Source organism: Rhinolophus ferrumequinum, chromosome 11, assembly GCF_004115265.2.
Source record: "Rhinolophus ferrumequinum isolate MPI-CBG mRhiFer1 chromosome 11, mRhiFer1_v1.p, whole genome shotgun sequence".
NCBI classification, from domain to species: Eukaryota; Metazoa; Chordata; class Mammalia; order Chiroptera; family Rhinolophidae; genus Rhinolophus; species Rhinolophus ferrumequinum.
In genome coordinates this window covers 39,687,842-39,704,747 of record NC_046294.1, presented here as the reverse complement: position 1 = coordinate 39,704,747, position 16,906 = coordinate 39,687,842, and the positions used below count along the sequence as shown (strand labels likewise).

Genomic DNA, 16,906 nt, shown 5'->3' with positions numbered 1-16,906 from the left:
CGGGATCACAGAATCGAGTGCAGTGATTTACTTCCATTTGTTCTCCATTCAGTCAACACCCATTTATGGCACACTTACACGGTGCCAGGCTCCTGCCCCCACCCTTCCACTCCACTCATTAGGTGCTAAAGGGGCACGGTCTTTGTATTCAGGGAGTTTAATATCTAGAAAGGTTGGGAGTTCTTTGTGCTAAAGGCCGTCTGCTAAGTGCTCGAGATGCCAAAATAAGACGGATTCTCCGTCCTCTCAGTACTCAAGTTGTATCTTGTTATGAAATGTTTATTTTCTGTAACTATTTGTTTCTTTCTCACTCCGGGGACAGTTTTTGAAGTAGAGACGGCGGCCTCTGGGACGGTGTCTGCCACATAGTAGGTAGTCAAAACCCTGCTAAAGGAAGGAAATGCAATTGAATCGCTCCGGGCTTCAGTTTTCTCTTTTGAACTACGAGAATGATAGCTCCAACCGGACGCCTGGAGGTCAAGAGTAACGAAAAGAGCGTAAGAACACTTGGATGAAAAAGCCTTCTAATTCTAAGTACGCATTCTCTCGTTTGGAATTTTGCAAACCAGGGTATTTTAGGAAGGCTCTGTCCTAAAATTGATTTCTTAGATGGAGTTGGTGGGAGGGAAGTGAGGAAATGCTGCTTTTGGTCAGGGTGCCCCGAGTAAAGGAGGGGAAGGAGAGATGAGAGCGGTGAGCCAGGCGCAAGCCAGGGACCTAGAGAAGAGGGACATCCCAGGAGACAGGAGACTGCAAGGAGCGCGGCGTCCGCAACCGCAGTGGCCAAAGCGAGCGAGAGACCTGAAGGGAAAGGGAGACGGCAGGGGCGAGGAAATCCAGGGAAAGCGCATGGATTGGTCCTCTCCGCAGGGCGTGCGCTTCTGTGTGCCAAACGATTGGTGGCGGGAAAGTAGCAGGTAAACCGGCCCCCGCCGCCTCGCCATTGGCCAGCGGCCTCTCTAGCCGCCGCCTAACTGGCCCGCAGGGCGCCGAGCCACGCGCGGATTGGCCAGGGCCGACCTCCGAGTCTGGCTCCATTCGGACTCTTGGATTGGCTGGCGGGAAGAGGCAGGTATCCGGGCTCCGCGGCTCCTCCATTGGTGGGCGGGGAAGGGGGGTTGGGCACTGCGATTGGTGGGCGGGGGGCCGGGCCTGGGCCGGCGGGGAGCGGATTGGTCGGAAAGTAGGTTAGTGGTGCGACATTTAGGGAAGGCAGAAAGTAGGTCAGGGACGGAGGTGCCTGTTTACCCGCGCCGGACTCACCGCCGCCGCCGCCGCGGGATCGAAGTGGGGGCGCGGGCTCGGGCGCTCCCGGCGAGCCACGGTGAGTGTCGGGATGGTGGCGGACAGCGGCGCGGCCCCGAGCACCCCGTGGGGGGCCGTTAGCTCCCTAGCAGGCGCGGCGACCCTGCCGCCGCCCGGGGCGCAGCCCGGCCGCCGGGGAACCCTGCCCGACGTGCCCGCTGCCGGCCTTAAAGGGCCCGTGCCCGCTCCCTGCCCCCACCCGAGCCGTGGGGAGGCTGCGCCCCTTAAAGGCGCCGCGCCCGTCCGCCCCCATCCTCCTTCACGGGGCTAGCGCTGCAGGGTAGGGCGGGCAGAGGTGCCGCAGGCACCCCTATAGGAACCGGGAAAGTATCCGCGGGAGTACCTACCTCCTCTCCCCGGGCATCGCTACCTGACGAGGGTAGGGAGCAGCCAGCTGCCTCTTAAAGGGACAGCTCCGCCCTTTGGGAGCAAAGACCGGCTGAGGGCGAGTCCTAGGATGTATCCTCGGGAGATGCGGGGACCCCCGAGGGGACTATCCTTCACGGCTGCGCCCCAAGGGCGTTGGGCGAGCGATGCCGCTTCTGCCCTTCCTCCTCCTCTCCTTCACTTCCCTTTCGGGAGCTTGCAGGACTGGGTGGGGGCGGGGAGGGCGTCTCCGTCGGGCTTGGGGAGTCCGAGCCTGTCCTCCCCTTCGGCCTGTCTCGGGGCTGGCGCTGCACCCGGGAATCCCTGGCTCGCGATGGGGCCGACCCCAGCCTGCGAACTTTCGTCCGGCCCGCGCCTTCTGGGTCTTGGGCAGCCCCCGAGGGTATGCGAGCAGGTGCTCCACGGCGCGGGGATGTCGTCCGGCGTCCAGGTGTGGGCCCGCCGCCGGCGTTGGAGCCCTGGAGCCCCGCCGAGGTCGCAGCGAGGCTGGCTCTAGTACCAGGTTTGACAGATGTCAGAGAAGGAAAAGGTCCCCGCTCGTGACACCCGGGCGTTGACAGCCAAAAGAGCTTTCGTTTGCTCCGAGGAAGAAGTGGAAGAATAGAAATCAATGCCGACCTTGTGGGGCGCGAGTCAGCCACCCCGAGGGGTCGCGAGACCCGGCTGCGCAGCGCACGCAGATGCCGGAGGGCAGGCGCAGGGGAAGGAAGAGCTACTCCGGACATTGGCGTCTGTTGTCAAATTTGTGCTGGCCGGCGGGAGACCAGGCAGACACCCCTGACACCACATTCCTTGTCCCTTTTTTCCTCCCCGGCCTCGGCTCCTTCCCGGTCATCTAGCGTTGTTTTGGCATTTTGGGCGCTGGGGTCTCTTCTCCCTGCTTACAAAGTTACTTGTCAGTAAGGAATTTATTAGCCAAGTGTTATCACCCAGCTTCCAGAACTAAGATTCGGTATTTATGAAGAAGCATTTCTTGACCGTACCTGTATTTCCAGGATCTTCCTTTAAAAAAATAAATCCATAAAGACTGTCCATTAGCCGCATCTCATTTCCCACAACACTTTTTGTCATTTGTCCTTCTGAGATCTACTGCTGTTCCCCACTTTCGTCTATTTTTATGTGACAACTATTATTTTAATTCTTTTGGTCCCATTGATACCAGGATCTGTCAATTTGGGTTGGTGGAGTTTTTAATTAATGTACTGGTTGAATCACGAGCTTAAAATAATCATTGCTGCTCCTGAACAGTTTTGAATAATCACATGCTCTCTGCTTGCAAGAAAAAAATTTCACTGCTGTTAAATTTGATTTCCATATCAATGCAACTCAAAAAATATTTTTTAAAACACAAAATTGAATCTTTCAATCCATTCTCTGTTATTGAGTTCACTTTATTGATAAGTCTTTAACACTGTTGAACATTATTTAGAAGGCTTTAAAATTTCCTGGGCACGATTTGAAATTGTCTGCATCACCTGAAGCTGGATCTGTAGAGGCATTTTGGTTTTGATCATAGATGTAGCCCGTGAATAATAATAAGTTAAAACTATAGTTAAATTTGTACCTTTCCAACCCCTAAAATTTTAAATAAGGGAGAGAGAAAAGAGCAGGTGTGATGCAAGAGTGCTAGCCTGAGAGTGAAAACATCCTGGTTCCAGCCCAGACTTGGGCTTTTCTGGCTGTGCCACTTGGGGCAAGTTGCTGAACCCTTCTGAGTTCTATTAGCTTCACATGGACAGTAATCAGTTGAACTAGGTGATCTCAAAGTTTCCTTCTGCTATAAAGCTCTTTGTGCCTCTAAATATTTAATACATTTGAATTCAGGTTGGTATTTACCTGCTGGAACTCCAGAACATTTGAGCTAAAGTCCTATTTTCATAGGAAACTTAAGCAGATCAACAGATGGTGTTTTAAAGAATCCATTTCAAATGATTTATAAAATGATGACTACCAGGAGTTTGCTATTTGTAAAAGAGGTTTGCCTACCACAGGAAGGAAAAGGAAGTGGCCATGCTTTCAGATTTATCCCTCCACACCAGCAATCTCTACCCAGTTTATATACTAAACGATGGACAAGCACTGTACAAAGACTTGGCTATGTTAACAAAAGTGCATTAGAATATGTAAAAACTAAATATTTAATAGCTGTCTTTGGCATAAGGGTTGCCTTCTTTCTGTGAGCTTTCTTTTATTTGTGATTCCATCATCAGCTCTCATTGTGGTGGGAGAACATCAATGTTAAAGAAACGGTTTCTGCCCCTTTACGATGTTACAATTACAGGCAATGACCTTAACGTCGTGGTAGACACTTGTAAGGAAGTAAAAAAACTCCAATATGGACCTTGAGGTTTACTTAAGAGCCCAGAAATACAGGCATGTCACCCTTCTCTACAGTCCTTTTTCTCATTGCCACTTTATCACAATACCTGGACTTACTCCAAACACCACCCTGGCTTTTTCTTCTCTCGAAAAAAGACCTGCTCTGACTTAAATTTCCCTCAGTATCTCTTTCTTGCTGCTCAAAATGTCCTGTCTCTTTCCCTCATGTCTCCTCTCCTCCCAGTTCAGAAAAAGCTAGTGGATCTCTCCTCTGCTCCCTCTTCTTGAACCCTCACTTTGGTTGGGAGCCCGGAGTCTGATAGCAGGACCTAGGACTTGGGTTCTGGCTCTGTGGCTGTGGACAAGTGCTTGTCGCCTCTGACCACAGGCTTCTTCTCTGTGCTGTAGTGACAGCGCCTGCCTCATGGGGTCTGTATGAGAATCCAGGGAGATGATGCATGTAAAATGCCCGGCACTCAGGAAGCCCTCCCTCAGTGCCTGCTGTCTTCTCTCCCACCCGGCCAGCGTCCTGGCACTAGACTGTCCTTTGTATTGTTTGTCCTCAGCCTCTGCACCAACCCCAGAAAAACCTTTGTCTTGATTTAGGAGAGTAAGAATGGAAGGGGGAGAGCCAGACCTGGGGGAGGCCTGCTGAGCAGCAGGCAGCTTTCACGGGGCTACACTTGGTCCCCCCGAGTCTGTATGTGTCTCTGTCTCCTCCCTGTCCTGCAGCCTCTCACACAACTGTGAACATTCACCTCTACTCTCTCATCCGCTCCATCGTTAGCCCCTCCCTCTGGCTTTTCTGTCTACCACCCTTCTTTATATTTTTTTCTCGGAGAGCTCCAGAAACTATAAGTCTTGAATTCTAGAGTCCCATTTTTAGTCCAAAATGATTCTTGGCTCCTTTGCAGCTTTTACGCCACCTTTCTTTCCTTCCTTCTTGAAATCCCCTCCTTCCTCAGCCTTTGGGTCATAATGCTTTTGGGTTCTCTTCCTGCATACCCTGGGGGCAGGTGTCTGTCCCGACCTCTGCTCTTCATCATCCCCCTCACCCCTGCTCCCATTTTCAGTCCTGATCTGTCTCTCCTGCTTCCGCTGCTAGCAGGTCCACTGTTCACATTAACAGCAGCCTGTGGCAGGCATTCGTCGCCTTGGAGTTCTACATTGTAAACTGCTTGCAAGCGCTGTCTCATTTTATCCTCCGAACCCCCTGGTACTTGTCCCCCTTACCCCCAAGCTGTCCTGAGAGGCAGTTTGGTTGGGTGGTTAAGAGTGCAGCCTTTGGAGCCAGATTGCATATCCTAACTGCCTTCCCAGTGTTATGACTTGTGCTCAAGTTGCTTTGCTCTGTATGTCTTGGTGTCCTCGTCTGCAAGACTGGGATCGCTGTAATCCTTATCTCAGAGAGCTGTGCTGTGGACTAAATGAGTTCATACGTTACCGATACGTGAAGTTATTCGTAGCACACAGTCAGCGCTCAGTGAACGTTAGCTGTCTGTATTGCTGCTCCTTCTTGCCTCTCCACATCCAACCCACCTGGCTACCAGACCCTGCTGTGTGCACACTGGCCAGTCAAACTGAAGGGCTGCCCAGTCCCTGCACCAGCCCTTGGCCCGTTCCATGCTGCAGACTTCTTGTGTCCAAGTCCCACTCTGCTTTAAGACCCAGCTCATGTGCTTGGTTCTCCAGGAGCTATTTCTTCATTTTGGTTTTCGTTTTCCCCATGCCTGGCAGCAGTGTTCCCCCAATTCTCTTAGGTACTGCTGCATTCTTGATGGTGTTGGGCTGTCTCAGGGAATGTCTTACCAGTGCTGGGCCTGAGCCAGCACTTTGGGGGCAGTTCATCTTGGTTTCCCCAAACGACAGGCACAGGGAACCTCTAGGATATGCTTGTCCAATTCCAGTTGACAGTCTGGAGGAGGAGATGGGATGGCAAAGGCACTCGGGCACGAGGCAGGTGGAGGGCAGGGGGATACGCCTGTGGAGGGGGGTGCACGAGATGAGGGATGCAGCGGGGGCACGAGTGGACACGGTCATGAGTAACTAGGTCTGCATGGGAAGAGGGTTTGCGTTCGTTCCAGCTTAACATCCAAGAGAGGGAACTGGAGAAGCTTTCGTCATCTTTGTTTCAGGGGGATGTTGAGGGCTGGCATATGATGGCAAGTGCTGCTTACGTGAGTACGTTCTGTTCTTTTAAATAGTGTAAGTTCTTGTTTATCCACTGGTTAAAGAAGGGGGTGGATGGTCTGCCTAATTTAATATTCTGGTTAATACTCTACCCATTGGATTTTGTACGTATACTGAGTAAAACATTTACATGTATTGATGCCTTCAACCACTAGTTTGAAATGTGTGACCTGGGCAAATTAGTTAGCTTCTGATTTACCTCACCTGCAAAATAGGAATAATAACACTGGTGCTAACAGCAGCTAACGTTTATTGAACACTCTCTATGACAGTTATCTTATCTTTATCAACTTGTTTAATCCTTATAACACCCCCAGAAGGTAGGTTGCGATGATTCTTCTCACTTTTCCACAAATGAAGTGTTTTTGTAAACTGCTCAAGGCCACCCAGCTGGAATGGGGCAGGGCCGGATTTGTGCTCAGGGAACCCCAGAGTCTGCTCGGGAAGCACTGTAGCAGGTGCCTCCTGGAAGGAACCACTGGATTAGATCCTGTGTGTGAAGCACCCAGCCAGGAGCCTACTAAGCCCTCAGTGATCGGCGACCAGTCGTCCTGTTGACAGGTGACAGGTGATGTGCACGTCCTTTTAAGCATGACTGAAGTCCTCAGCAGTAGGGCACAAGGGATGCGTGCTTGGCTGTCACTTGAGTAGCGGTCACAAGGGCTGGTGAGCAGTATTCTCACATCTTGTTGAGCCATTCTGTCTCTCTTGCTTACTCCCGCCTTTCTGCAGCATTGCTCAGACACAAGCAAGCCTCGTGTGTGGCTCAGCCAACCCATCGCCAGGCAGCTTCTTGTGTGCAGTGAGAGCTCATTATCCCCAGTCCCCTTCGTAGCCAGCTGTAGAGCTCCTCACTAGAGAAGAGACCTTCTTCCCTAGTGTCCACCTTCTTCCTCCTCTCCCCAGCTCCTTATTCTAAAGACGTCCACAGCCTTGGGGACACACACACACACACACACACACACACAGAATTTAATGCCAGTTATTCCCCAAATACATTTAGATAGTGAAGAAAACATTGTTTTATGTCAAGAACCTGTTACATAAAACTGTGTTATATAATGTTCAAATATATATTGTACAGGGAAATAAGATACCACTCCCCCCCCCCAAAGAAGAAAAAGATAATAAACACACGCTATACTGAATATAATTGATCTTGGACTTGGAAGGCATGGAAAGACCCTCCCTGCCCTCAGAGCTGTCTTTCTGAACTTCTGTTGTCCTTCGTGAGTGCTCCAAGTCCAGGATGTGTGGGAAGTTGCCCTGAATCTGCCTTGGAATGCTATGGTGAGATATTCTGGAAGTTATCTTTTTTAAGGGGAAAAAATGCCTTGACATCTTGCTTACTTATGTCTCTCTCTTGTCTAAGCAGAGGGAAGAAGCTCTTTTTGTGCCCCCCCCGCCCCGCTTAGACCATCCAGGTCATCTTCTAACCAGTTTTCTATTCTACCCTCTATTTCCTTTAATTCTTCCCACACGACGTGGCTAACGTTGCCTTCCAAGAACAGCCCTGTGTCCCCGGCACGTGGTTGACAGCCCTGTATCCAGTCCTCCAGGCTCTCTGGAGTCTGACCCTGTTCCTCCTCGCCAGCCCCGCCACCCTGCTCCCACCACCATTCTCAGACTGAGCCAGCCATCTCTGCTTGTCTCCTGCCTGCCATGCCTGGGCCAGCGCATGCCATACTTTTTCTCCTGAGGCATATTTTTGCTCAAGTCCTTCTTTGACCTGAGATGCTCTGTTCTTCACTGCCGCCTGCCTTGAATCTCATTGCTTTGGAAGCTTCTTCTGATGACATCTGCCCCCTTCACGCATGCGCTCTCTCTCTCTCCTCCCCTCCCCGCCCCCCGTCTGTCTCTCTTTTTACTTTTGATTGCCAGACATTCATTCAGAAGCATTGGTACTTCATATTTGGCAAATTATCATATTGTATCTAATCAGGATGGCCAGTTCTTTCATTTTTAAAACACTGTTTCATGAATATTTATCTTGTGTTCACTTCCCGCTCTCCAACTCTACTCACCTCCTCATTCAGTGAAGTTTATTGGATGCCATCTGTGTGCCCAGCACCGAAGATAGAGCTGTGACCAAAACAGTGTCCCAGTAGGGAAAGACAGACAATAAACAGTTAAACCTGTTACCTTCTGGTAGTAATAGATGCTAGCAAAGCAATCAACGAGAGTAAAACAATAATGATGACGAATGGTGGGGAGGAGGTTGCTTTAGCTGGATTCTCCAGGGAGGCCTCTCTGGAGAGAGAACATTTGAGCTCAACTGCAGGAAGACCTGGGGGAAAGTATCCCAGGAAGAGGCAACACGTGCTAAAGCCCTGAGGTTGGAAGTAACTAGGCTGTTTTTGAGGAAAGTAAAAGGCCAGTGTAGCTGGATTATGATTTCCTTGTGTACAGATGTTTTATCCTCCCTGTAACCCTTAGCCCAGTGCTGGAAGGGCCTTGTAAATACTCACGTACAGAATTGGAGCACTTGCTCTTGGTTACATATGATATAAATAGCAGTTTACTGTACTCTGCTCAGAGGGTTTTAATAAGACATATTGCATATAAACACATTGTGTGAAGGGCTTTCTCATAGCATGTCTCACCAACGATTACTGTTTTAATCATGTTCAGTGCAGAGCTTCAGACCCCAGAATTCTGTTTTACATGCACAGCCACCTTAAAAACAGGTTTTGTCCCAAAAGTTCATTGGTAAGGCAGTTGATGGAAATTTGGGATACATTTTTCTATAGAAAAGCGAAAGTGAGCTAAATGGTGGTTTAGTTCTCAGGCAAGCCCACAAAAGCCATTTAGTGCTGCCTGTAGCTGAAACCACACTGTTTAGTACTAAAACATTCCCAGGAATTAACTAAGCCTTCTGAAGCTAGACCCCCCTTATCTATATTGCATTATAGGTCATTTACTTTTCTCATTAATGGGACCTATTTACCTTTGTCACGTCTCCTACTATTTTTTCCAATCAAAAAGTTTTATCAAAGGGATTTTTACCTTCGTGCCTTCAAGATTTTGTTTCATGTGTTATAAATGAGACAGTGGGTGCAGAGGGGGGACTTGGCCCTGGGAGTTGAGCCACAGACTTGCTGAGTTACTTGCAGTAAGTTGCTGTCATCGAACTTTGATTTCTCAGGTCCTTCTTGGCTGTAAAATCTTGTTTTCTCACCATGACAGGAAAACACACATATGTTCCATTGTTCCAGCCTGCCTTCCAAAGGCTACCTCCAGTTTCTTTTTGACAAAGTAGATGGCCCACAAATAACAAGGCACTCAGGAGTTTCCCGTGGACAGTGTTCAACAGTGACGTGTTCCGTATGAACCTTCGTTTTCATCTGCTATCTTTCTTGATGAGTTGAAAGAAATTTTGTCCTAGAACTTTTGGTCCAGATAAGATTCCTGTGTTCTTAGCCAACTTATCTTCCGTATAATTATATAAATCATTCTTTTCTTTTTTAACTCTTAGGGATAAAAATGGTGCCTATGTTTTGTTGCTTATGAAATATACTTATAAGTGCCCTTAGGGAATGGAAGGAGTTTGCAGGAGAGAGCAGAGCTGAAAGAGTGTGGGATCAAAACAGTTTTAAATGTTAAATGCAAAGCTATTTTCAGCATCCTGCTGGAATAGAAAAAAAATTTTTTTAAAGACTTCAGATGATAGAAGAGGTTTCTGCTCCCTAGGAGAAAAGAGCCTCAGGTTTTGCAGTGGTGAAAACTACCTGATTCTTTAATGCACTACCACCCGTCCCTTCCTCCTTTCCCATATCTCAGTTTTCTTTTTGGCATCATGTGCCAGATTTGCTATTTGAGAGGTTTGATATTTAAATGTCACTAGTGGCTGAGCTCAACTGGGAGTTAGGGTGTTACGGACTTAGAGTTCAAATGACTTAGGGTACAGAATGCTACGTTGTGAACTTCCCCAGTAGATACTACAATGAGGGGAGTCTGTTGGGAGTGACAGAGCAGTTTCAGTGCTGCCTCTGTTTGGTCAGTTATGAATGTGGTACATTCCATTTTTTTTCTCTGTGTTCCTTGCTTGAAGCAAGGAGTTGGTGCAAAAAGTTGTTACTCTGTGCGTTATACTTTAGAGCTAGAAGGGGCCTTATACCTAGCCTTCCTCCTTAGATGCTGGAATAGGAGCAGGAATTCTGTCTGATTTGTTCTCTGCTGTGTCCCCAGCAACTAAGCCAGTGTCTGTGCAAAGTAGTCACTCAATAATTAGTTGTTGAATGACTGAATTCTGCTTGGGAAAACCTCAACTCTCTTTCCCTCTCTAATAGTACAGGCTCATGAGCTAGGTCTCGCAAGGGACTTTGGAGTTTAGGTCACCATTTCCTTTTGGCACCCATGTTTTTCTTATTCTTGAGAAATCAGTATCTTTTATATATTAGTATCTTTTATTGATGACCAGGAATTAACTGGCCGTGGTTGTCCTTGCTCTGCTAATATGCATCTTTATGTTATCTTTAATTGGCTTCAAAGTACAGTAAATCAATAGCTGAGCCACATCAACTTAAAGACAACTTTTTGCATATTTCTTTAGGCATAGTACTACACATTTATTCATTCAGTCAACAACTGTCTGAAGGGCCGGGTACCAGGCACCATACTAGCCCCAGAGGAAGAGCGGAAATAGTTGTTGTAGCCAAGGAGCCTGCAGTTTCATCTCCCAGGAGAAGACAGCTCAAGGCCATGTATGATGCCAGTCAAGTGGTCTAGACTATAAGTACTACAACAGTGTAGAGACCACAGAGAGCTTTGTGAGTTGTCATGGTGGGGAGGCGGCTTCATGGAGCTGATGAGGTTGAATCCAGACCTTTACGGATAAGGAGAATTTAGATTCACAGGCAAGGGTAACACAAGTATTTCCAGGGAGTAGATGGCTGGCGGCATGGCACAATTATAACAGCACGGAGGTGTGAAGGACCAGTTTGTATTCAGGGGTATAGACTTGCCTAGATGGGCGGGTTCTTAAATAACGGGGGAATTCAGTTTGGAAAATCATTGGAGGCCTAAACCCCAAACATGTCATTTCAGATGATGATAATTGCTAATATGGAGTTCTTATGATGTTCTTAGCATTTCACATGTTTTGTCTCATTTACTTCCTGCAAACCCCATGAAATAGGTTTTATTATTAGCCTCATTTTAGAGGGGAGGAAATTGAGGCACCGAGTGATCCAGTAACCTGCCTAAGGTCACACAGCTGATAAGCGGTAGATTCAGGTTTAAAAACCAGGCCCTGGATGGAGGCTCTTGACCAGTGGACTCTGCTGCCTCTCAGTATCCGCCACAGGCAGGATTTGGGCTTGTTTGGGGGTTTGAGAGTCATGTGCTAGAAGTGGACAAGGCTCTTACAAGCCCACTCCATCATTCTGCAGATGAAGAAACTTAGTGAGGTCCAGTGGCAAATCAAAGTTTACATAGTGAGGTAGAGACCGGTAGGCAGCGGAGAAGCACTGCGTTTGTTTTATTATGATTATTCTGTAAGGGATGTCAGGTAATTCTCCCTGAAGCCTTAGTCCAGTGTCAGCCTTCCAGTGGGATTGGAGCACACAGGCACTAACTGCAGCAGAGACCTGACGGAGGCTGCTAGCTTAATTCACACAGGATGAGAAGGAGCCAGAACCGGGAATTAATTGTCAATTATGTTTATCAGCATGCCTGTTTGCAGTCACCCTTTAGATTTCTAGAGTGCAGGGAACATCTGCCTGCGTGAGTGGATTTCACGTATGTGAATCTGCACTGTACTGTGACTGCGATCCCTTAGTTAATGAATTCTCCAGAAGCAAAGCCCCATTAATGAAAGTCGAAGGTTTAAAGACAAATACCCACATTTTTGGGAATGAGCACTTGATTGAGAACTAGATTAACCTGCGTTCTAAGCTGCTTCTGCTACTTAAGCAACAGATAGCCTAAGCCAAATGACTTAATGTCTCAAACTGGCTGATTCCTTATCTATGGAACTGAAATAACAATTCTTGTTCCCCCTGTTTCAGTACAGTTCTGATGCTGGAGTGAGGTAAGGAAAGGTTTTGAAACCTGTAAAATTGCTCCCTGGTTGTAGGGAGCTGCTTCTGGTTTTAAATAGTGAAAGGTGTACTGGCCTTACGGGGGTAGCTTGGGGGACATAGAAGGAAGTTCCCTGCCTCCAGGGTGTGTGCAGGAATGTGGCGCTGTCCACCAGCCAGGTGCTGACGGGCCTCGTTTTGCTGGGTAGGGCCATATTTTAAAGGTGATGGTATATTTCATCCTTAGAGATGGAAAAGTTAGACACAGATATCCAAGTTAATCATTCTCCTCTGCACACACTTCTCAGGGTCATGATGGGCAGCTGTGAATCAGAAAAATAAGTGTCAGGATCTAGCCAGCTGGCCAGTTGGGCGGTCTTGGATGTCCACCTATCCTGGGGCATTAGGCAGAAATCCAGAAGAACCTTGATTAGCCTCTGGGAGTAATGGGTGAGACAGTATGCCATCCAGGTAACCCTGGTTACAAAGCCTGTAGCAAAATCTTGCTGTGAAGGATGGAAGATTTGCCAAATCTTAATTTTTGTTAGTATTGCGTTATTATTTTATTATTAGTTACGGTACCTAACTTTTGAGAATTTACCATCTACCAAGAACTGTGCTAAGTGCAGTTTAATCCTCACCATAGCCCTGTGGGTTGGGCACCATCAGTCCCGCTTTCTAGGCAAAGTGAGACCTAGAGGTGCCTCCGATGACATACAGTGAATGGAAAAGCTGTGATTCCAACCCAAGGCAGTCTCACTCAGAGCCTGCACTCGTAACAGCTCTAATCTTCTTCCTCCCTTTCCTGGCACTCTGAAATGCCTCGTCCCTGGTTTTGAGGTTTCTGAAAGCACAGTGGGTCTTTGGAAGGCATTTCTGGTTGAGAGACATGTTGCCACACAGTGGTCTCAGTCCACTGCGGCGCTGCCTCCTTCACAGCCCATGGCGGACATGTAGCAGCTCTCGCCAGCTGCTCTGTAGTTCATGAGCAAATGGATGCCAACGATAAATGCAGCAGATTGACTAACTCTTGCCGGCTGATGTACATGGGGGATTATAAAGAGAGAAAAAAAGGACCGCAAAAGAAATTGCTGTGGGTCAGTTTTTCAAAAATCGGCTGCGTAGCTCATAGGCTGCTCATTTCCATGTTGGTGCTCATCAAAGTCTCCCCACAAAAGTCTTTCCAGATGTCATAAACCTGGTCACACCGTTTACTTCTGTGTGTGATTTATAAAGCAGTTTTTACTGCATTGTCTTGTTTAGTCTTCACCACAACCCTGTGAAAAGAGGTGTTATAAAGACAAGTGAGGAGGGCTGGGAAATACCGAGCTGGTTTAAGCTATTGTCCCAAACCTAGTCAGTGGCAGAGCCAGGACCTAATCCCTACTTTTCTGACTTAACTTCAACTCTCTTCCTCTGTGCTTTCGTTATTGAAGATGTTCTGATTTACTGTGTTTAGAAGTCAGTAGGCATTATTAAGTGAAGTATTTTGTGCTATACGCTGTTATCGAATCAGAATAAATAAAAAGTCACGTGATTGGTTGTTGTGTTGGGTTTCATTGCTTGTGCCTCCTTTATATTGTTCAGAATATACATAGATCCATTGTGGGATATTATTGGATCAGCAGCCCTCCCAGCTTTAAAAGGCCCATGGCTTTAATAGATGATAAAACATGGAGTTTATATAATTCCTTTACAAAGTTGGCCACGGAGTCCTTGGTTAGGAACAGAAGCTCCTATTATCACATTGTTTCCATGGAGAAATTAGCCTTGGTCACATCATTTTAGCACTCGGCTCCCTTTCTAGGAATGGAGTGAACTGCTGTAGGAGAGAGGACTGGTCATGCTTATTATTATACTTAGAACTGTCTCACCTCCTGTTACTGCAGGAGGCTGATTTGCTTTTCTGGGCCCTCTCAATGTTTCCTCTGACCTGAACATAAATCATCTTTGGGGTCCTGGTTTCATTTTTTAAAAAGTTTTCCATGAAACAAAACTGAATCAAACATTTTCTTGTATCTTTTTTTTTTTTTTAAGTTTCTGGTGTACAAAACAATGTGATAGTGAGACATTTATACCCCTCACAAAGTGATAACCCCTCTCCCCGAATCTTCTTATATAGTTTTGAATATTGCCTTTAGAGTATTTCATTGGTGACAAAGGCTTTACTAGGAGAATGTAGAACTGGTCTCACTGAACCTTCTTGTATTTGTTATGATACAGATCAAGTTCCTGTATTAAAGAGATCTGCAGACACAATGGTTGGAAGCCAGATGTAAGCTCATTTCTCTCTCATGTCCAGTCTAGAGTAGATAGTCGTCTAGGCTTTCTTTCTTCAATACGTGGCTTCCCCTTGGTGGTTGAAAGAGGAAGCTTTGGTTTTTTACCATCTCCCAGGGGAAAGGATCAGGGGGCACACATGCAGTCATTTTAAGAGCTGGACCTGGAAGTAGCACATTCTTTTATCCTAGTGGCCAGAATTTAGTCATTGGCTACATTTAGCTGCAACGGAGTCTGGGAGATATCTTTAGTTGAGAGGCCTCAAGTCCAGCAAAATTTCTGTTTCTAAATGATGGAGAAGAGAAGAACCTTGGGGGTAAGTTAGCAGTCTGCTACATCATGGTACAAATGGGAGGGAGTAAATAAAGTTTGAAGCTGGTGCCAAGATAGCTAGGAAGGCATCTGAGTCCAGGCACACAGAAGTCAGGGCATATTCAGCCTTCTAGAGGTCAGGGCAGCTCATTGCTCTGAAACTAGGCAGTCAGATAGAACCCAGGTGCTGGAGGGAATATAAATAATCTTGTCAATATAAATTCAGTTGTCAGTGAGAGGAAACTCATCAGCGTGAGTGGTACAGTAGAAAGAGCAGTGTGGACTAGGGGTTAGAAGACCTCGGTTTGAGTCCATGAGCATGTGTTTTGTCATCTAGAATATGGGGATGACGGTGATGGCCTTTCTAGTCTCCCAGGCTTAATGTGAGGATAATGGATGGGGGCTGCAGTTTGCACGGAAATGGGCCTAGCATCTGTGTTATTAACCTTTGTGTCGCCAGCACCCAGCCCAATGCATGGCATGGACATATTTGTTGAATGAAGTATGAAATATTATGAGAGGTGTGGAAATTCATTGTGCTAAGGAGATCTTAATCCTGGACAGTCTTCTCTGGTAGGCAGAAAGGTTCTTCTGCTCTTCACTGGCCAAAGCTTTGGGCCTACATGTAAAACCAGGTACCCCACCAGGGTGCGGGCAGATACCAGGACAGCTTGTAACCGGGTGGCACATGACACATAGTATGTCTTGGCAAGTTCATTTGCTTACTCCACTGTTAGGTGACAGAATACAACAAAACTGAGATAGGACTTGCATTTGGATGTCATGGTCCATGAATGTGAACTGATCATTTTAAGCTACAGATTGGAAAAGGAGCCTTCCCAAGGCCACCGAAACTTTGATTTCTCACTTCAAAATAATCAGATGCTGTTATAAAATTCTTCTGTTGATTTGGAAAAAATGTATGGCTTGTTCAAAACAGTAGCTATTTGTTGAAAATACAATATAGTAAGTGGTTAAAAAGATGAGCTTCATGTTTCTATCTATGGGCCATTTTTATTCTAGCATTAGGGATTTTTTTTTTTTTTGCTGGGAAAATGGGGGTTCAGTGGAATAATCAGTGTTTTGGTTTTTTTTTTCTTCATGAAGGGTTTCTTTTATTCATTTTGTTATTTAATTTGTTTATTCATTAAAGGTAAGCTTCTTTCTTGGAACTCAGTGGAATATTTTTAAATGAACTTTACTGGGAAAAAGCAGGGATTGAAATTACATTCACAGTATGCACTTGACTTTGTGAAACTCTCATCCGTAGAAGGAGGGAAATGCACCAAAATGTTAACAGAGGTTCTCATCTCAGGCAATTAGAGGTGATTTTTATTCTCATGTCCTTCTCTGTGGTTTCCTAGTTTTCAACAATGAGCATGTATTACTTATGTAATCATAAAAGTCCAGTTAAAAATTAGTCCCACAAATTAATACTCTCCAGCCACATCAAGAATCTTTATTTTTGGCAACCTGGTCTGGGCTGTAAACTTTCGTGTTAACTCAGACCTATCTAGATTATTTTCTGATTGAGGCATTAAAAATCTTGTTATAAGGAGGATGCTTGTCTTCTGGAAATCAGCGTAGAAGGCTAAGGGTTTATAATATGTCAGGAAAGATGTCCTAGTAACTCTCCTCCTAGAATTTGACCAGCCTTATTCCAGTGACTGAAGACAATGAATTTTGCAGGTTTCCCACTCACCGTGTGACTGTTTTTGCCTTCATCCTTCCTATACTCCTGTGTCCCTCAGGTCCCTCTGACTGTTACCCTGGGATTGGGTGACCCTGTCCTTCGCTCTCTCAGGCCCCTTCCCTTCCTGGTGATCTCAGTTCCCATCCCCTCTGTCTGTTCATGACTTTGTAGATTTGGTTGTGGCTTCTTCCCACCATTATGTGTATAGCCTGAAGAGAGCTGATTGTTGTTCTTTCCCCTATGGCAGCTTCCCTTTGCTCCTTGTCATTGCTCAGGTGAGTGGCCTGAGCAGTGCTCCTGGGACGCCGTGAAGACACGAGGTCAGGACTACAGGGAAGGGGCAGGGGCACTGAGCTGGCTGAGAAGCTGGGGGGGCACTGAGCACGGCAGGCTCAAGCAT

The 16,906-nt window shown here is 46.8% G+C and overlaps 1 protein-coding gene across 5 annotated transcripts in view; it reads left to right on the top strand.

Moving 5' to 3' along the window:
* The first annotated feature begins 1,178 nt into the window (after window positions 1-1,178).
* The window catches only part of BMAL1 (basic helix-loop-helix ARNT like 1), a 98,422-nt gene continuing 82,694 nt past the window's right edge, over window positions 1,179-16,906 (top strand). For all 5 annotated transcript variants that reach the window (XM_033119375.1, XM_033119374.1, XM_033119373.1 and 2 more), the window contains exon 1: window positions 1,179-1,324. The gene's annotated coding sequence lies outside the window, so the exon portion shown is untranslated. The remainder of the gene's footprint in view (window positions 1,325-16,906) is intronic.